Source organism: Camelus bactrianus, chromosome X (genome assembly GCF_048773025.1).
Source record: "Camelus bactrianus isolate YW-2024 breed Bactrian camel chromosome X, ASM4877302v1, whole genome shotgun sequence".
Classification (NCBI taxonomy): Eukaryota; Metazoa; Chordata; class Mammalia; order Artiodactyla; family Camelidae; genus Camelus; species Camelus bactrianus.
The window spans coordinates 96,638,222-96,660,863 of NC_133575.1; the positions used below are offsets into that span (position 1 = coordinate 96,638,222).

At 35.1% G+C, this 22,642-nt stretch overlaps 1 protein-coding gene and 1 non-coding gene across 2 annotated transcripts in view; one reads left to right on the forward strand and one right to left on the reverse strand.

The window, feature by feature from the left end:
- TENM1 (teneurin transmembrane protein 1) overlaps positions 1-22,642 on the reverse strand; it is a 700,775-nt gene that overhangs the window by 358,986 nt on the left and 319,147 nt on the right. The window lies entirely within an intron of this gene.
- TRNAV-CAC (transfer RNA valine (anticodon CAC)) lies at positions 16,728-16,800 on the forward strand. Its single transcript has one exon. It is a non-coding gene; the product is annotated as a tRNA-Val (tRNA).

Below are 22,642 nucleotides of genomic sequence, written 5' to 3' on the forward strand. Positions count from 1 at the left end.
ACTTTGTGAAATTGGATGAAAAAATGAGCTTAAAAGGGAGCAGAATTTGCCACCCCAAAATATGCCTCCTTGGCATAAAGATTATTTTGAGCTGGTTATTTTTTTTAAACAAAAGACACTGGAGAAACTCTAAAAACCGAGTAGAAGTTGTCCTTTTGTAAGAGAGATTTATATTTATAGGTGAAAGCTCCATTTGTAAGGGTATCTCCCTCTGTGTACCAGGAAAAGAAGGATGACTAAATCTCTAGAAACCCTTATCAATGGTGAAGGTAATGACTTAAATCTGGGTAACAATTTTACCGTTGTTCACTGTGCTTTTCCTGATAACCTCTCATAACTGCCCCCTCTTTTGTCTTTAGCTGGAGAAGGTATTTAAGGTGGTGGCTTGGGCCATTTTCGGGAATTACTCAGCTTTCTCGGGTATCTCCCAAGGTATACATGTTATTAAACTTCTGTTTGTTTTTCTCCTGTTAATCTGTCTTTTATTATGAAGGGTTCTTAGCCAAAAATCTAGAAAGGTAGAGGGAATATTATTTTTTCCTTCACTACAAGCTTTAATACTATTTTATACATTTCCAATTAAAACTACTTTAACCCCCCTCCCAGTTCCCTAAAGAAGTGCTAAATGATTTACAGAAATCTAGAGAATAATGAAATAAGGAGCTAGAATCTAAAAGTTAGAACATGCACTTAACACAAACAAACAGACTAGCCATTTAAAGGTAGCACAAATGTAGTGAAAATTTGGCTAAGGCTTTCATTTGGAAAGTATGTGGCTGCACTTTGTCATACCTTCCCATATTCTACTTTTCCTAACACTTGATGACTACTGCCTGGTGCTTTATACTTTCTAAAATACTTTCACCTGATCATCACTGGGTATAGTCACTGAGAGAAAGTCAGGGACTACAAAAAGCTACTGCATAAACCATTTCCAAGTGCAGTGTCATTTTCTCCAAAAGCTGTGAGGAATGCTACTTCACCTGGAACTTTTTATTGGGAACATATATGAAAAAAGAGTAGTTACTGGAAAAGAGGAACATTAAAGACTATTATTATTGTTAGCTGCCCCCAGTTAAACACAACCTATCTTGGTTAAGGACAGTTTATTTTCTCTACCATGCAGCAAAGAAAAACTCAAAAGCCAAACTACAGGAAGAGCATTTAGTTTTGGCTAAAAGAGTTTTATAATTTTATTATTCAACTATGTATTATTTGTCTCATTTTTATTTATACATATAATATTTACAGCCAAATACCAAACAGTAGATAATGCCTGTAACAGAGATAAACAGGAAGTAAATGAATGAATCAGCATTTTACCTAGCCTTCTACTGTGATGAATACTAATTTGTTAATGTGAAAGTTTCCACATTAAAGTGCTAAATTGGCCTTGGCCCTTGTTGTGAAATTTAGGCAAGCAAAAAAGTTCAAATACATTATCACATATTAATTGCCAATAATGACTTGCATCAAGGTAATTTGTGTTATTTAAAATAAGTTAACAGATACAGAAAGAGTCCTAATTAATGAATTTACCAATTATCTGTCTTGTTATAAGTATGAGCTTGTGTTCTGCTTTTAGTTCTTTTCTATCCACATATGCTTGTGTATCCTACTTACAATGATTTCTGAAGCTACAAACGTTGGCTCCATGACCTGTCCTATTCTTTGTGACCATCATTTCTTTCTTTCTGTGTGTGTGTGTGTGTGTGTGTGTGTGTGTGTGTGTGTGTGTGTGACCATCATTTCTTTATCTGTTCACTCAATGCTTTGTCATAGAATTAAAGTATCAAAGCAAATCACAGTCTATGCACATACAAAATATTTCATTAGGAAACAAATTCTTTAAAAAAAAGTAACTTCATAAGATACCAGAAAAATACCACACATAAAAGAAATAATTCAAGTGAGGCATTGTATGATGAGACTTAATTTTCTTCCATTCTCTTAATATGCGTGGACCAAAAAAAAAAAAAAAAGCTTCTTTTCCATTACCTCATCTTAAGTAGTTTTTCAAATCAAACCCATACTCACACTCATGCTGTCACTGATAATGGATCTTGTGTCAAAGAAAAAGAGCATAAAGGACCCGATAATAAGTGCAATTATCAAACATCAAAAATGTAGATCAAAGTGGATTTTCCGACTTCTATATGCAGTCACTTCACAGCATTTTACTATTCATATCATGTAGCCCTGACAGGATATATTAATTTTCTCTATTATGAGAGCAATGGGATTGGCACACTTCAGTCAGAAGCTGGCAATAAGAAGAATCATTATTTCTCTATTTTATTTTAGTGGTGTGTGTGTGTGTGTGTGTGTGTGTGTGTGTGTGTTTGTAAAATATACCACACTATGTCTCCAGAGGTGATAGAGAGCCTTCAGGGAGATGTTAACCTCAATGAAGGATGGACCCAGGCAAGGATTTTATCTCTTTCAGAGAGTAAAATATTTTCTCTCTCTGGGAAATACCTGACCTATCTTTGGGAGGACTGAATTATCTGAGGGAAACTGGGAGTACTTCTAGAAACTTGCCAGCCTGAATCATTTCAATAACTCAAGTAATCTAATTTTTCCCCTTCCTAAATCCCATACCCCCTCCTTTTCCCCAACACTTTTCCCGAAACCTTTTTTGAGAGAATTTGCATTTTCTTTTCGTGCTCAATGCTGAATAAAACTCGTGCACTAGGTACTCTGCAGGTAGATTTCTAGAGTCTTGATAGCCTTGCAAGCTTCCAGTAACTGTAGGTCATTCTGTTCTTAGATTGTGTCTATTACTTGGTCAGGGCATTAGAAAAATATGTCAGTGACACAGGAATTACCTCTAAACTGGCCTTCCACTGCAGTACTGTTGACAATGATCAGGAGAGAGAAAAATTTCTGGTTCTTTTTGTAAAGATCCATCTAAAACTCCAAGAGACAGGCTTTCTCAATAATAAACTCTTTAGAGTCATAAGTTTGTGCCATTTCTCAGCCACAGGAAAAGAGCAAACACTGCTTCATCTTTTCTATAAAAATTGAGAACATATTTGTTAAAAGGGAAATAGATTGTTTGTGAAAGAAAAAGGGCAAGGCCATATGCCCAATGCCAGATGGGACCCAGGCATAAGAAAAAAATTAAAAGGTTTCTTTAAGGTTAAAACAAAAAAATCATTTAAAAAAGGCAAAACACTTTCAAATTAGTAAGCTGAAAATCAATTGTTTATAATAAAGTTTCAGTGAGTTTTAACTATTTTGAGATTAAAAAAACAGCAAGTCATTAACATATAACTTTAAACTCCAGGAAAGACAATTTTTGTTTTGTTTTAACAATCTCAATCATGCTTTTCTCTACACTTGGGCAGTTCTTGAATGTTAGTTTGAAAATAGACAGATTTCTAAATATGGGCTTAAATGTTTGGCTAAAGTAACTTAAAAGTATCCCATGAAATAAATAAATATTATAATATATAGATTAGCCAATTAGCATACTCATACATTTTCTCGACGGGGTAAAATGGCTTGGAATCTGGCATAGTGCTGAAGCTGTTCACCACAATAGTAGTTAGATACAGGTTTCTGGAATTAAATGTGCCAGGCAAGAAAATAATTTTATAGTCTTCTCCCCATGGGAGGAAATATGGATAAAGAATTTTAAATGGCAGACTTCATCAATAAATTACGGTCAATGTAACAGGGTTGCAGAATTGGCTAGTGGTTTCTATCATGACCAGTAAACACTGCTCTTGTCATTGTTTTTAAAGGGCAAAGAGCTAGGAAATAAGAGAAGACAACAAAAATAAAATAAAATAAAATGAAAATCATAGCATATGTAGACTGGGAAGCAGATATCTTAATATAACAGAGCCGTCATCACAATTACGCTTCAAGCAATAAAACATGTGGAGCTTAAAGAATAAAAAATGACTATTAACACGTCAATGGAACTCCTGTTAAAAGACCTACTTATTAGAGAGACAAAAGGCCATTTACAATTACATTTTATATTGCATACAAACTTAAATGTATAGTGTAAAGACTAGGGGTTCTGGAAACGGATGACCAAAGTTCAAATCCCAGCACATCACCTAATATCTCTGAACCTCTCTGGGCCCGTTTCATCATCTGTAAAAGTGGTCAAATAACAAATATCCCATAGCTCTCTGGAGAGAAATAAACGAGTTAGTCCAGGTACTTAGAATGGTGCCTGGCATATAGTAAGTATTCCCTAAATTTTGCAATTCTTATTAAGAAAAAGGAACACAGAATAATTTAAATACAAATATTTAGTAGCAGACCTAGTTCTATGCAAAGCTGTGAAATGACTCAAAGTTTCCTTTAGAGCACTTTCTTCCCTCTTTCTTTAAAACTCCCCTTCCTTTACAGCTTCCTTTTCGCCCCACAAGTGGCCCTTTCCCGTCAGGCTATGAAATCCCACCCAAATATATATTCTTAAATAAAACTACAATCCAGCCCCTTTTTAAAAATGTTCTATATCCCAACAAAACCGATTCCTCCTGTGGCACATTCTCTCAAGTCAGTGCCAAGAGACAGCATCTAGAATGACAAACTACCATGGAGGTGGGGCTGATATTCTGAGTAGAGGCTTCAATGCCTGAATCCAAAGGATTAAGTATTCAGGGATGATCATATCAAGAACTGATGACTCTAAATGTGCTGTTTGCTGACTCCTCCCAATTAGTTGAAGGCTAACTCCAAAGCTCCTAGAGCTTAGGTTTATATATCGAGATGAAATTCAATATATAGTTTGGGTATCTCAGAAACATACATTTAACATGCCAAAAATATAACTTGATTCCCTTACTCTCACGATACTCTTTTCCTCATCTTACCTAGGTGACACCAAAAGGTACCCAACTGCTTAAGCAAGAAAATGGAATTATCTTAGATTTCAACCTCTTCCATACCTCCTACATCTAATTCATCACCAAATTCTATTGGCTTCCTTCAGAAATATCTTGCACCTGTCCATTTCTGTTTCCTAGTCTAAGCTACCTCTCACCTGAATAACTGCAATAATCTTCTTCCTGGTCCCCCATTTCCCATCTTACCCCTTTCAATCTATTTCCTATACAATAATCAGCCCTAGAGTAATCTTTAAAGAACAAATTGGATATTTCTTTCCCTTGCTTAAATCCTTTCAATGGCTTCCTATTGCATTTAGGAAGATGTCTATAAACTCATCATCATGGCCTCCAAAGCCTCATGAGACTTGACCACTGTTTAGCTTACAGTTTCCTGTTGAGCTATTCTCCCCCTAGTCCACCATTTTTAGCACACTGATCTTTCAGCAGTCCCTAGACAGGGTCCTCTTTTTCCACCATCAGTCCTTTGCCTATGCTTAAAAGATTCTCCCTACCCTACCCTTGCCTCATCACATCTTGTATATTTCCTTAATAATTCAAAATTCTTTCTGTGTTTATTTGATGTTCCCCTCTTTTTTCCCACTAGCATATAAGCTCCATAAGCAGCGTAGTTATGTTGTATCTCCAATGTCCGGTTGTACTAGGTGCTCAACAAATATATGAATAATAGCATGTTTCAATACTTGTTTAATGAATGGTGAAGAAGGAACATTTTTAAAAAATCTCTTTTAAAAGTGAAAGATGTAAATAGCTTCTCATTGCCACAACGTATAAGACCAACTCATCATCTAAAAAGGTTCCTCAATACAACACCAACATGGCATTTTGATCATATAAAAGCTAACTATCCCTTAGAAGGAGCTAATATTTTAGAGTTAAACATGACAGTCAGTATGTGTAATACTGCCTGTTTTTCTTTGTCATACGTGTTCCAGTTAATACTTATTATACTTGCAAAATGTCTTTGCTTTAAACCTCCTGTTGAACTAGTAGGTTCAGTCATTCCTTTTACAGATAATTTAAAAAACACCCTAGGAAATGAAATGTCACTTTAACCTAAGGTGATAGTTTCTGAGTACTCAATATGTAATGAGATGCTAAAATCTTTCACAGGCCAAAACATGGAAGTAAGTTGAGTTTAAAATGAAAGGCATGAGATGGCTCTGGATTCAAACTTATTTTGGGGATTTATTTCTGAAGATAGCCTGAAAAAGCAACAAGAAAAAATTAGAATTGTAACTTGATTATAGGCACTTTCCCTTCAATATTTATAAGGGTTACTTGGTTCTAATAATATTCTAATGATGTCAATTAAAAGTCACTCTCATCTACTCTCAAGGACTGAGATAGTCTCTCAATCAAAGTCACTTTATTAGCTTTAGTTCTGATCCAGGTCATGACATTCAAAAAGAATTTTTTTCTTTTTTTAAAGAAACGTTTAGAAAATTCAAAAAGAGCCAACAATATACTTTCACCTCCAGACTTACTATTTAAGCCTAAGGAGACTATGACAATCTTATTTGTGTTATCTTGTGGTACCATAATTGCTCTCTGTGAGAAAGAAGTCATTTCTTATGAGGAACTCATATCCCTAACTCCTTTAAGTGCTTTTGGTATCAGATTAAATATTAATTTGAAGTACATCTGTGCTTATTCAGTTCAGCAAGTCCTGCTTATGAACAGTGGCATAACACATTTTCATTTCGCAGCACATAGCAATATGCACTACATTGCTCTTCCACCAGGAATCAGTATTTTGGAACAGATAACAGACCTCTATGACCTTTGCATTATATTTTATATACTTTCCTATCCAAGTCAATTTATAAAATCGGGACTCCTCAACACTAAAACTCAGGATAATCTTTCTGTTTTCTTCCTTCTAAAAGAAGTACCTTGAGTACCACCATCTTGGGACCAGCATTAAATATTAGATTTCAAGAATATTGTGCTCTGCTGGGGAGAGCTCCTTATTATGCTAAATATAGAAGACACAGTTTGTCAAACAAAATAAAATTTGTTTGAAATTTTATAAAATATAATGTACCAACCTATATCTGCTGGAGTGCCAAATGCAATCTTAGTTATTTAAACCTGATTTATACTTATGGGACCTTGACATTCATTATTATCAATGGATTTTCTATGAAGAAAAAAAAGTTTTCCTGGATTGTGAAAGATAACTATACATCACTAATTTCACTTTGGTATTTAAAATACCCATTTAAACTATAATGAATATTTCTAGATTTCTATTAGCTCATCTTCCATGAGAATGTGGTAGGAATAAGGGGCATCAGCCTAAATGGAACCACGTTATCTAGGAGTTGAAAAAAATATAGTCATTTCCCATTCCCTGGCCACCCCAGCATGTCTCCTACTCCCATTCTTATTGCTACTCTGAAATAAATTAGAATTTGTATTTCATCTCCACAAGTAGACTAAAAACTCCTTGTGTACTCAGGTTATATCTTACTCAATTCTGTAGTTCATCAAGTGCCTTGTACATGGTAATGACACAAATATTTGTTGAACTGAAATTTAGTGCTAATGTGACTGAACTGGATGGGTCTGCTGCCCTGTCTTCAATCAGGTGAGTAGATGAACAAGAGCTATCTTCAGGTGATTGTTTTCTGAGAGGTTTTCCATACTGCATTGTTTTGGGGTTTCCCAAGATGATTTATAGGAGCCTTTTTCTTTCCAGCTTTTCAGTCACTAGGTTTTCCTAGAGATTGGTCAATCCAGGTATAATATTACCTTGATAAGACAGAGGGCTTAAAATACTGTAATTCAAAAACTTCCTTCTGAGGGCTCACTGTTTACTTGATTGCAGTTTGCAGAGAGGGTGGTGTGACTTATTTTTCCCGGCAAACATAATTAAAGTCTTAATACTATAACTGAGCTAACTCAGTGATAATAGCATTTGATGCAGGATGGGCTTATTTAGTGGTTCTTAAGGAATTTGGTTACTTGAAAAAGTCCCACTGTTTTAGCCCCAAGTGGTCTTGTAACTATCAAAAGAAATTATTGGACCCAAGAGTGGGGTACAGCAAAAAGATGTGTTTGTTGCCATGTTACATCTACTGATATTATAGTACTTACGTCATCTATAAGTAACAGGGTTTGCTAATGTGTCAGTAGCAGCTAAAGATTTTGAATACCCTCAAGTAAGTAAAGAGTATTTTTCTAAAGACTAGATTGAGGCAAAAATAGATAAAATGTTTTAACTCTACCTTATTACAAATTAAACCCAATGTACACTACTGAAAGACATTTTCAACTCCATCTCTTCTCATTGGTTTTTTTCCTTCAGTGAGCAGGTATTTCAATCACATAGAGAAGTACTGAGAGTAATATAACAAACATCCATAAATCCACCATGGGAAATTAACAAATGTTAACCTTTCATCATATTTGCTTCATATCTTTTATTACAGAATTAAAACATTACAGTTACTCTTGAAGTCTCATTCTTACCTCTTCTAAATTCTATTCTGCTCCCTTGTTCCCCAGAGGAAACCAGTATCTTGAAGGGAGTATGTATTCTTTTTGTCAGTTCTTTGACGGTATCAAGCTCTTTCCTGCTTCAAGGCCTTTCTAAGCACTGTTCCCTCTTGCTAATGTGCTCTTCCTCACTCTCTTCACTAGGATATCACCTGTTCATTCTTTGGGTTTCAGCTGAAATGTTGATTACTCATAGAGAGCAACCTAACTCTACCCAAATTGTGTCTACCCCAGCCCATCATGTTTTCTAATGGCACCCTCTCATTTCACATGAGTTCCTACAGTCATATTGATCTACTTGTGTGTTTATTGTGTGTTTATTCCTGGAGCCAACTGGACTATGAGCTCCCTGGGGCACAGATCATGTCTGTCTTGTTTATCACTGAATACTTTGCACTTAACGCAGTTCCTTACACACAGTAGGATTTCAATAAATATTTTTGAAAGACAAACTACTATAATCTGACAATCAATATAACCCATAATAAAATCTCAATATTTGGCTATGATCATTAACCCCTCCAATATACTTTCTACTTTCCAGTCTAACCACATACATGACATTCTGAAAAGGAGTAGCATTGTGATGTACTGTGTAATTAAAAGTACAAGTTATATATTATATGCCTTGTAGGAACCTAGAGCACTAAGATGTATATATATTTTTAAATTTTATAGGTGATATAACTGTGTTCCCATAGACTTTAATGTTTTTAAAAATATTAATTGGCAGTAATTGCACTATTTACATGTTAATGAACAACACCTGGCCCCAGCTGGGTATAAAGACGCTGACAATGTTTTTCTCTCACCTCCCTGGCAAAGAACTAAGCATATGCAATTTTAAAGAGACCTGCTTGCCAGAAATAACACATTCATAATTGGTAGGACAATATGAAATTAGTTCACACGTTTCACCATTCTCAAACAAATGCGTAATATTTTTCATGTTTAAAAGCTTTATGATTCAAAGAGGACCTGATTTCCTACACTTGATGATTACTCACAATCACTAAATTATTCCTGTCGATAAATGTGCCAGAAACTGGCTAAATGGAGGCTCAAGTGGCCTCCTGTAATAAGGGCCCAGCTCCTGGCTTAATCCCTTGGAAAAAACTGAGTTTCCTTTGAAGTCATTCAAAATCTATAATTAAATATGTTAATTTCCTGGTCCCTCTATCCTATATTTTAAATCACTACAGTTTTGATTCTATTTTCCCCTACAATCCTAAAACCAATTAAGAGGTACTGAAAAATGACTTCAAATAACAAAAGATTTTGTGAGTCATAAAATGGTTCTTGCTAAATTTTCATATCCAGTCATCCGTAAACCAATAGATATTAGGAGGGATGACAACAAGATGAAAAAAGAAGTATCAGGTCCTCAAATTATATGTGTTCCTAGAATTATATTTTACCAATAGAAGAAAGTTTGATGCTGCTATTCTATTTTCACATATAGAGAAACCAACCACCTAGCATTTACTGAGTGCTGGGTAGCACCAGCACTATAACAGGTGCTTTGGGGAGGTGGGTAATGGATGCACAAGCAGAAAAGTTTCACTTAAAGATGTTTATAATCTAGTTTGGGAGAAAATAATTACAAACTGCATCACTGCAGGATAGCATTGGTTAGTGTGACATAGGGAGTGTTTGCAGTTAAGAGGAGAGAGAGATTAGCTCAGAGGAGTGTATATTCAGCGAAGTCTTCACAGAAGACTACGTGGAGTGAGGCTGAAGAGAAAAAAATTAGTGTCTTCTATGTGCCAGGAAATATCCTAGCTGCTTTATGTCATTTAACTTGCTCAAGGTCACACAGTTGTTAAGAGCTAGTAAGATCTGAGACAAGAATCCAGATATGACATTCTGTGCATTTCTCACTCAGCTACATGCTAGCCTGGAAGGATGGAGAAAACAGATTAGGTGAGAAGAACAACATGAGTAATAAGAAGAGTGATTTTGAAGTGTGCTGTGCTGAGATTACTGCAAGTGCAAAGATGTTGAAGAGTCATAGGAAAATCATGTCAAATAGATACAAAGGGAAGTGACAGATGAGATTTCTAACTTTGAAAGCCTGAAAGAAGAATTTCGACTTACTGAGGTAGAAATTCAAATCAAATGAGTTACATGGTAAAATGGAGCATACTAACTAATTTTTCAGAGGTTGATAGGGTAAAAAGAGGTGACAGAGGAATGGAGTCAGTATTACGTAGTGAAACTGGAACGTCATGATGATAAAAATGGCAACTTCATTAAATAAGCCAGAGCATATGCTCCTCAATGGAGCTGTATCTCCAGTCCTTAGCACAGTGCCTGTATAATAACTGCTCAATAAAATGATGTTGAATCATAATGGATGAATAAAGAATGAATGGTTACGGGAGATACGTGTGACATCATGGATATAAACCAGCCTGAAATTTAGCTTGCCACTAAGAAAATGCTTTGGAATACACATGAAATTATTCATGCTAATAGCTAGTGAAGAATTAAATCATTTATTAACAGTTATCAAACAGGTTTGGTATGTAACAAGTGTTCAAAATATTATTTCAAAAATCAGAAGCAGTTTAAGTAAGACAGCACTTAATGCATCATTATCAATGATTTTAAAAAATATTCATGTACACACACACATCTTCTTTATCCAGTCACTTAGGATAAAGTGATGGACACTTAGGTTGTTTCCATATCTTGGGCTACTGTAAATAATGCTACTATGAACATTGGGGTACATGTATCTTTTCAAATTAGTGCTTTCACTTTCTTCGGATATATACCCATCAGTGGAATTGCTGGCTTATATGGTAGTTCTGTTTTTAGTTTTTTGGGGAAACCTTCATAATGCTCTCCACAGCAGCTGCTCCAATTTACATTCCGACCAACAGTGTTGAAGAGTTCCCTTTTCTCCACATCCTCACTAGCATTTGTTATTTGTTGTCTTTTTGATGATAGCCATTCTGACAGATGTGAGGTGATGTCGCATTGTGGTTTTGATTTGCATTTCCCTGATGATTAGCACTGTTGAGCATCATTTTATGTGCCTGTTGGTCATGTCTATACCTTCTTTGGAAAAATGTCTATTCAGACCTTCTGCTAATCTTTAATGGGATTGCTTGGTTTTTTGTTTTTTGGTTGTTTTTTTTTTGACATTGAGTTATATGAGCTGTTAATATATTTTGGATATTACTCCCTTATCAGTCATATTATTTGCAAATATTTCCTCCAATTCAGTAGGTTGTCTTTTTGTTTTGTTGATGGTTTCCTTTGCTATGCAAAAGCTTTATGTTTAATTAGGTCCCATTTGTTAATTTTTGCTTTCATTTCCTTTGCCTGAGGGACAGATCAAGAAAAATATTGTTATGATTTATGTCAGAGTGTTCTGCCTATGTTTTCTTCTAGGGGTTTTATGATTTCCAGCCTTACATTTAGGAAGACTTAATCCATTTTGAGTTTATTTCTGTATATGGCATGAGAAAATGTTCTAATTTCATTCTTTTACATGTAGCTGTCCAGTTTTCCTAGCATCGCTTATTGAAGATACTGTCTTCCCCCAATTGTATATTACTGCCTCCTTTGTTACATAGATTAAGTGATCATAAATGCATGGATTTATTTTGGGGCTCTCTACTCTATTTCGTTGATCTATGTGTTTGTTTTTGTGCTAGTACCACAGTGTTTTGATTACTGTAGCTTTGTAGTATAGGCTGAATTCAGGGAGCATGATACCTCTAGTTTTGTTTGCTTTTTTCTTTTTGCAAGATTGCTTTGGCCAAAAAGGAAGTGTTTTAATAAAAGGTGCATTGCATGAAAAAGGTTTTGTTATTTCTTAAGAATTATTATAGTGCCATCAAATTAACTTAGAACATCATCAATTGTGTAGATGGCTGGGGAATGAAATGGCCAAGAGGGAAAAAGTGTAGTTTTCCTTTGGGAGGTAGGTGTAGGGTAGAGGTTAAGAGCCCCATTTTTGGAATCAGACTGCCTAGGTCTGATTCTTGGCTGCATGACTTTGGGCAAGCTAACTAGCCTTTCCGTATTCTAGTTTCATCTGTACAATGGAGATAATAATAGTGCTTAACTCATCAGGCTACTGTTGGATAAAAGAGACCTAATGTCTAATGTGCTCAGAACAATGCCTGACACATAGTGCTCCACAGTGTTAGCTGCTATCATCACCGTCATCACCAACATTACCATTGTTATTACTATTAATATGGCTTATTCACTTCTTCAGAGATTCAAGGGCACGTTCATCCTTTTGCTCTCTCCTCATTTCCTTCCAAAAGCCTACAGCAATTGTGCTTATTTTTGGTCTGTTTGCCCTCACATCCAGTATTCATGCTTCTCCTCTGCTCCTGATCCTTGCTCCCCGTGCCTAGGTTTCCATGTCAGCTGACTCTTTCTTTTTGCCTTCACCCAAGAAGCAGTGGTGGCTTCCTGCTGTTGCTTATTGTTGGGTGTACTCAGTGTCCCATATTCAGCTTTCCAGTTCCTCCATGATCTGTGTAACCAAGTTTCAATGTTAAGTCTCTCTGTTTTAATTTCTATTTCTCTCTTCCTGATTAGACCTTGACTGATACAGTAAGGCCAAATCAAAGAGGTGTGATAAAGGATGGAGGATAGGCAAGATGTGATTGGCAATGGCAACCAGAATCATTCCACTTCCTGACCAGTCTCATTGAACTGAATCCTATGGGTATGAGTTGACACTGAAAGTAATCTCCAGTGTTAGTACTGTGGTAACCAAGTCTTAAGAGGATTTAACATTTTCAATAAATCAGGCACAGCAGTTATTTCTATCTTGATGGCATAGATGTAATATTTCCATCAGCAAGTGCTAGAAAATATTAATTAAAACTCTATAGAGTAGGCCTAACAAGTACTGAAAGGGAATGTAAGCATCAGTAGTAATACATAATGAACTGAATGTATTTATGACTGCTTCCTCATTATTTCCTAATGAGGAGTTCAAGAGGCTATGCATGACTATAGATGGCTGGCAGGCTACTACATCAATACTTTGGGTCTGTCTGAGTCAACTCAGGGTTTTAGAAATGCTTATTTACACCCTCCAAAGAGCCCATGTACATAAAATAAAAGGTTTGCTCTTTACTTATCCTCCACTAAATCATATGCTGTAGCCCAACTGCAAATAAATAAATAAAACAAAACAATGTAACTTACAGTGCTCAACAATCTTTATAAAGACAATTTTCAACTTGGTGGCATGAAATAATACATTAAAGAAACTTTGCTAAAACCAAGACACAGTTGAGTTACTCTGTTAAATCCAGGGATTTTTATTCCAACACTGATTTCATTATACAATAAATTATAATGTTCTAATTGGGACTTTGCAAAACACGACAATATTAAATTTTAAATGACTACTGTCCTCTGAAATAGTTGCCAGAAAAATTATGGGCAGAAGCTAAATAGATTCTATTTTTTTTTAAATACCATCAGAATGTACATAGCATTTTATACTTTAGAGATAATTTTCAATAATAAAAGATTCTCTGTTAATTAAAAAAGATGCAGTTTAGGTGAATAAAACAAATTTTATCTATACACTGCACTCAAATAAAACTGATTTAAGACATTGTGAATTGTTCGATGAAATAATCGTTCAATGAGACAGTCTGAAGAGACTTGGCAAATAGTTATTTGAACATTAGATAGACTAGAAGCACTTGTATGAAACAAAAGCAAGTAAAATAGCTGGGAGCAGGATTCCTCTGTATAAAAAATAGCATCTGTTTCAAATTTTAAACAATTAAAAAAATTAGTTTACTGAGGAGTTAAACACATTTGAAAATAAGTGAAAGTATTTCAAAATCTTGTAAAATCGTGTTAATGAAAAAGAACTGGGTCTGATGCTTGAAAATGAACAGAATATGTTTTGTTTCTTTCTAAATATTTTGGAAATGATTCTATCTGTGAATATGTCAAGAGATGATTACAAAGATGAAAATCAATCATTGGTTATAAAATGGTAATTATATCAGCATCCTGGAAAGAAATGAGATGATAAAATAGGGGTTGATAAAATAAAATACAACAAATAACCTTTCTTTCAGACCAATTTGCAAAAAAACTCATAAGAATTATAGTTTATTAAAACACACACACTTAATATATGCATGTATATATATATATGTGTGTGTGTGTGTGTATGTGTACATGCATTTGTATATATACACACACTACATATTTAAAATATATACAATAGCTCAACATAGGCTGAGGAAATATCCTTAAGCATTTGCTTTTGGAAATATAGAAAAATGAGTCACTATTTGCATATCAGTTATTTATATGTAAATGAGTGCTTATAAAATGTTTGAAAACACTTTGGTTTTTCTCAAGTATTTTATGTTCTTTGTCACCCTATTTCGACTCTGAATTTGCTTATCAACTTACACAGAGCAATGGGATATAGCCTAGCCACTGCATTCATAATCATAAATAATTAATAGTTTCAGAATTAATACTTTTTACTATACAGAATTTATAAAATGGACCATTTGCTGTAAAACTTTAAAAATTACCTTAGTTATTTTGGATTAGTATTTTATCATTGTCATTTCTTATAAACAGAACAAAATACTTTTCTAATTAATTATTTGTATACATTCCATCCAAGACTTGCCCATTTTCAAAGAATATTCTCTTGCCTATGCATCATACTTCATGTGTTTCTAAAGCAAGTTATATGTTTTAGGTTGCCTTCCAAGCACATGAGAGTCTCCCAGCGGCAGGGACTATGTGAAAGATTTACAGACACTACTCATTCAATCTTCACAACAAAACTTAGACTAAGTGGGATTCTCCCCATTTCACAGAGGGGAAACTAAGGCTCCGAAATGTAAAGAAACCTGCCTAAGTTACACAACAGTTAAATGACAGAACTAGCATTCTGCTGTGGTCTTTTCATACTCCAAAACCTGTGCTTTCTCCACTGTGCTCTATTGCCTCTCCATGAAATACGTAAGAGTGAATGAGAGAACTGGCATAGGAAAACAAGATTATATTAAAACTTTAACAATACAAACCCCACCCGCACCCTCAAGAAGGATAAAAAGAAAAACTAAAAACTTCTAGAGAATGTTAGGAGATTATTTATGCATTTAATCTCATGTATTACACCTCCACTTATGATTCTGTGAGAACCAAATGATGCTTGGAGTTTTTCCAGGGCCCTGAGAAAATCTTCAATCAGCTAACTAAAAACTCAAGAATGTCTTCTCGATTTTAGTCACTGAGGCAGGAAAGTCACTGATTTTACATCATTTATTACGTTTATATTAGTAAAAGGTTTACTTTATGTAACTTGTCTTTCTCATAGATTTATATGGTGAATAAATATGATAGTGCATGCAACAAGCTGTGAATAGTGCCTGACCCATCAGTTACTGAAACTGTTTGTTGTTGCTATTACTCATTTGTCCATGCAGCAAAAATTTACTAAGTGCCCACTATGTTCCAAGCACAATTCTAGGTGCTGCAGATAGAGTGGTGAATAATAACAAAGTTCCTGCCCTCATGAAATTTACCTTTTGAGGGATGTAAATGTGATGTAGTCATGTGGTTGCTACTTTTATTGTTTTTTTTTTTTTATCACTTTCATCATTGTTATTTCTCAACCAAGCAACAAACAAGGATACACCAGCTGTGAACTTAATACCATGATTACATAGTCTGTCACTATTAGGAGCATCTTTTATAAGACATGATAAGCCTGTAAATTCTTTTAGTTCTCTCTAAGGTAAGGTGTCTTTCTGAATCCCTTGAGCACCTGAAAGTATAGTGAACTGGGATTTCCTTGAGTTTACAGAACAGGTTGAATGAACTGTTTCATAAGCTAAATTGCTAATAAATATTTAAAAATAAACATGTATATGGCAGGTTCTGGTTTGAGATTTGCTTTTATTATAACCTGATAGTGAGATTTTGGAGAGAGTAACCCTCAATCATCTCAAGACATTTCCAGAGGCTACTGTTATTTGTTAAAAAACCCAAAGAGTTCGGCATGATCAAATTGGCTCAGGTCAATCCACAGCAGAAAGCTGTCAGATTGTGTAAGAATACTTTAAACATTAAAGAAGAACTAAACAATTTGCCTAAGAGCAAGTAGAGTAACCTCAGAGTAAGGTTATTGCAAAGCTATGCACCCCAGTTTTGGAAAAGATAAGATAATGATGTTATGATTCTGGGGAGACTATACATTTAATATAATACAACAAGTTTCAAACAATCTAGTCATAAATTTCAGTGCCTCTTGCTCTTAGATTAATCAGTCTGTGGATTATTATGAACAGCAAAATCAAGAAGAACTTGCATGAGGGGGGAAGGCACAGCTCAGTGGTAGAGCATGTGCTTCACATGCACGAGGTCCTGGGTTCAATCCCCAGTACTTCCATCAAAATAAACAAGTAAATAAATAAACCTAATTACCCCCCAAGATAAAAACAAAAAAAAAAATAAGCAAGAAGAACTTGCATGAAAATAATTTGAGAAATTTATCTGAACTTCAAAACTTCCAGGTGTTTCAACCAATCTTAAAAATATTTTCATTGCACAATCTTATGAAGCAAGTCATCTAAAAACATAGGACAGCAAAGAAGAAGATATAAGAAATTGATGAATTTTTATAGCACCTTGAAAATCTCAAAAGTGATTTACCCCCTCTATGATTCTTACAATATTCAACTCTGTGAGGTGGCAGTCCCCATTGGCTATATGAGAAAACTTATATAGACAGCTTTAGTGACTTAGCTAAAGGCTTGATATGTCATTGATGTCACTGGCAGAGTGTAGACCAGAATCCAGAGTTGACACTAGATCATGTGGTCTCAAAGGTTTGACACCTAGAGTCTTAAGCTGTAATTCTTTCTTTATTGCAGAGTGGTATAACTGAAACTTTTCCGATACAAACTCTTTTTCAGGCAACAGGCAAGAGAACATACTGCCTGAGAGAGGAGAAGAAAATGTTTCTGGCCTATATAATTGTAAGAAACTTCTTCTCCTTCTTTAATTACTGCTAACCATAGCCCTCTCTCATGTACAAGTATCATGACATTCTCAAGCTCCAAGCTTTTAAATTAATCTGAATGATATTGGGCCACAGGAATTTAAAATACTCCAGCCCCATTCCTTTTTCATATGTCGGTCAGTGTATTTTTGTCCTAGTGTTCTGTCCCCATTTCACTTTCTGACATACCACCCATCATTTTCATTCCAATGCTTCCCTGTATCAGACAACTGATTTCTCTTTCTGCTTGGCTTTTACTTACACTTTTCAGTAAATCATACATTATTTTCATGTCTTCTCTTATTCTGATCATGTAAAGTTTTTAATTTTGCCCAAAGTCAAAGATCCCCCCCACCCCACACACACACATACACACACTGCCGAACACAGATGACCTTCATTTTTTATTCTTTCCATTTGGGTTCTCTCTAATTTATCTGATGAGTAGAGATTCAGATGTGAAAACAACATTCAATTTAGATCTAGGAGTTTCAGAGAGAACAGGAGAGATCTCACTTTTTAACCCAACAATAATCATAAAGTTCCAGCATTAGAAGGGTCCTTGAAGGTCACTGAAAGCAATCACTCAAAAATCTTAGATAATCTTTTTTCATTAAATCTTATCATCACTAGGAACGTGAACTTCTTGCAATTGTACTGTTTTCCCTCAGTGCTCTGCATTCTCTCAAGATAAATAGGTAGTTTATATTAACCGTATGGCTACGGAATCTCTTTGGGATCATAGTCCATTTAATGCAAACCCCTCATATTGCAGGTAGGGGAAACTAAGGCCTAGAGAGAAGCATATACCTGCTTAGGGTCACATATTCAGTTGGTGGATATCCTGAAAACCATATCTCCTTCCTCACAGACCAGTTCTTGTCTTCTGATGTAACCTATACTTAACATATTGCCTTGTCCTTTTAAGTATATGCTGTCTTCTATTCATAAAGGCAAAGATCACCCAGAGGCTGAGTTCCCTCTTCCTCCTTTATATAACCCTCTACGATCTAGAACAATATCCCGGACACAACAGTTAATTTATAAAATCTCATGAATATGCTCTTATTTCCTCCTCCTAATTTTCAAATTTCTCAACACATTAAGATAAAACAGATTTACCAGTGACTTACTAAATACTTTCATTATTTGTCACTTATCAATATCTTGTACTTATCATTTAGTTGACTGTCTAGCTCCAAGACTGAATTAGCATTGCAATTAAGATTCCATAAGACATGTGATCGCTACAGACAGGTGGCCTATCTTTCCATTTCGGAGTCACAGATAAATCATTATGTCAACAGGATACAGAATGAAAAGTTCCTTAAAAATAGACATTCCTGCACAGCATTCAATTGGTATAATTCCCAAGCTTGGATAAGATGATGTTGATACTTCTTATCCAAGATAACCATGAAAAATTAGAACAGTTAGAAAACTACATACTATGAAAGCTATAAACTTCCCATGGCGTTGATTATTATCTGTTCAATTTACTACAAAATATTTCACAAAAGAAGAACTATGATTTGAAATTTCAAAATGAACTTGAAGATTTTCTTCTAAGTGATTCTTAAAAGGCAAAGGATAAGAATTTTGTATAGAATAAAACATTTCAACCAATCTTCCCTTGCCACTCTATTGTGAAATGAATTAATCAAAAGACCAGGGCATTCAGTGCAGGTGGGTGCACTGATTTTGTAATTCACTCATTTATAAGCCATTGCTTCACAGCCTGATACTTAGGGGAAATTATACGAACTTTAAGCAGTTAAGGAATTTTACTCAGTGATTGCTTGAGTTAGGCTTGGGAATGGTTTGGATCCTATTCCATAGAAATAGTGACAAGAATATCTTGGGCTTGAGCCACTTGCATAGAAGAAAATTCACTGCTTAGGGTGAGGGACCAGCCATCTCAGATTACTAGGGTACATTTAGGGCATGGTGATAACAGTGCAATCATAATAACTGTTGTGGAACACTACTAGCTCTATCCACGAAAATCTGCTTTCTCTTTCTTCCTTGGCAACAGGGTTATAGAAATCACATGATTGCCTAGCCAGAGACCACATATTCCAGCCACAGTTCAGGCAGATGACTACGTGCTCACCAACGGAAGCCTTAACACATTGCAAGTATATTCCTCCACTCTTTCCAACCTCCTACCTGCTGGGATTAGGACGTGGTGGGAGAAGTTTCAACTAGCTAGATGGTAACAGTGGCCTTAGGGATGACGTAACAGCATGAAGAGACGAATCTGGGTTTCTGCATGAAACCCATGCAGTGGAGGTGTCTGCTCACCCACCTTGGACTGTTGCATGAGATTGCAATAATTTTCTTTGTTGAGTCATTCTGTTATAGCAAGTAAGCTTTTTGCTCTAACAAATGTACAAACACTTATACACCAGAAACAATTTACAGAGCTTATTATTACATGTGTCCATTGCATCCACCTACCTATGCGAAAATGTTCTCCATACTTTGGGATCATAACCAAAATGCAACTTCTCCACAAATATTTTCCCCATTTATATCCAAGCTTCCACCAGCTGAACATAACCTTGTTTGTTACTTTCTCTAGGGACTTCTCATTTTCGAAACTCATAAAATAAGTTCTGTTTGTGTATGTCTTATCACTTCTACCAGAGCAAATTTCATGAGAGCGAGTTCATATCTTATTCTCCTGTGTAACCTCTGAAGTGCTGGTACTGTGCCTTTCTCAAGAATAGCTTATTTGTCTGAATGAAGGACTGAAACATTTGAGCTTCATGCTGTTTGTCTATAATCCGCTGTTGTAGCTGAATGAGCCCGGAGCAAGAACACATTTGTCATAGGCAATAGAAGCAGAAAAGAATCTAGGTCCCAGAATCGATAACAAGTTGACACCAAAACAACTTTTACTTCTAACCTTGCTATCTTATGTCTTATGCTGCTTTCTGTTTCCAGCATTTCAGAGCACCAAAGAAGACAAAGGAGGCATGGTAGTTAACCTTAAAGAGTTTACATTCACTTATGACCAACTCATAACTGGATTGTGGCAAAGTGCTCCTTGGTGACAACTTTTGTCTCCTTACAGAAGCTTAGTAGAGTCGAGCACTGAATAGGCCAAGAACCATTTTTTTTTTTAACATTTTTAATTGATTTATAATCATTTTACAATGTTGTGTCAAATTCCAGTGTTCAGCACAATTTTTCAGTTATTCATGGACATATACACACTCATTGTCACATTTTTTTCTCTGTGAGTTATCATAACATTTTGTGTATATTTCCCTGTGCTATACAGTGTAGTCTATTCTACAATTTTGAAATCCCAGTCTATCCCTTCCCACCGTCCACCCCCCTGGTAACCACAAGTCTGTATTCTCTGTCTGTGAGTCTATTTCTGTCCTTTATTTACGCTTTGTTTTTGTTTGTTTGTTTGTTTTTGTTTTTGTTTTTTAGATTCCACTTTGAATCTAAAACCTACACTCATATTAAGCTGCTTTACTTTTACTTGTCTTCACATGACATCATCATTTTTACAATATGGCAGAGACCTATGTGCTGTGTTTGGTACTAAGGAGCAATAGGTATTGGAAATTGACCTGAAATTTTCAAAGAAGTTACTTAGAAACAAATAAATTGCTGACCAATTTGCACATAAGATACTGGGCTGAGTTTTCTTATTTTTTCATATCAATCTAAATCAGTGAAGGGAAATCATAGGAAGGTTTGAGCAAAGCAGTCTAACAAACGTCTTTCTTCTTTGTACTTCGACATACAGTTAGTCAATAACATTTCTTAATTTCTCGTGCCAGGCAAAGGGGAAAATTAAAAGACAAAAGTGTGAAATACTAAATAACAGTTTTGTGCCAGTGAGCCCAAAAGGCTAGTATGGACTATACTATTCTTATAGAGTTCATCTTCCTTCCTTTCCCTGAAAATAATATTTTAAATTTACAAAAGTAATTTAGGTTTCATACACTCACTGAGCAGAGATGACCACTGTAAACAATTTTGTGGATATTCTCCTGGTTGATTTAAAACATTATAATAATATTTTCTAAGAAATTGTGATCATTACATAGACTTTTATAATCAGCTTTTTTTTCCACTTAACACATCATGAAAAATGTCTCATCTCATTAGTATTCTAAAGCATTATGGTTAATGCTGCATAATGTCCTGCTGTACAGATATACCCTAATTTATTCACCAGACTTCCATTATAGGACTTCCCTCCTATCTGTGTATCTCTTCATTCCCTCACATTTATTTTATTTGTAACTAGTTGCACAAAATGTGGGGGTAAAAATACTTATCAGTTATCTAGTAAGATATTTTATGAGAAATTTACTTTTGTGTCAACATTTTTCTTAAAAAAAAAATGGTAAAAGAAAATTGCTGCTTCTTTAGCTCTGCTGATTAAAGTAAATGAGGCAAATGTCTGGGACTATGACTCCCTGTACCTCCGTGCATCTCTTTCTCTTAGCTGCTACATCCACTTCAGACAGTTTTTTATGTACTTCATGGAGGACCACAAAAGAAACACATTAAGTGGGGTCAGTAGCCACCTGATGGAAGGAAGAACCAAACATCTAAGTATAAGAGGGAGTATCACATACATGCCTTGACAGGAGCAGCCTGCAGTGAAAAATGTGTGCCTTAATTTCCAATCATCTTATAATTTTTACCCCTAGCCTTATAAGTACTTATTATTTCCATTTTACAGATTCAAACATGTAGTTTTCAAGAATTTAAGCTAAGATCACATAGCTGGTAAGCGGCGGCATCAGAATTTGAAACTTTTGAGTCTGTTTGGCTTCAATGGCCATGTTTTAAACCACTGCTGGTTGCTCTCATCAAATCCAAATAAAATGATAGCAGGATGTAACTTCAAAAATTAAAAACATAGTCCATTTAATGTGCAATATTACTAATATGCATTATTACTTCTTATCTTTCATAATTTAAGGCCAGAGTAATGTTATTCTTAAAGGACAGCATTTTTTCCAACTAGACAATTTCTAGAAATAAACTAATCTCACATTCCAAACTTTACTTTACCAAAAATAAAATTTAAAAAAGGACAGAGATTTCTTTTTCATTACATACTTTACTTCCACTGAAGTAAAAAATGATGAAATGGGAAGGTGATGAAATACAGGAAAATAATGCTATGATTATTTTTACCATATGCAGTTAATTTCTTAACTTTCTACCCATGTTCCAGCTCTGGCTGAAT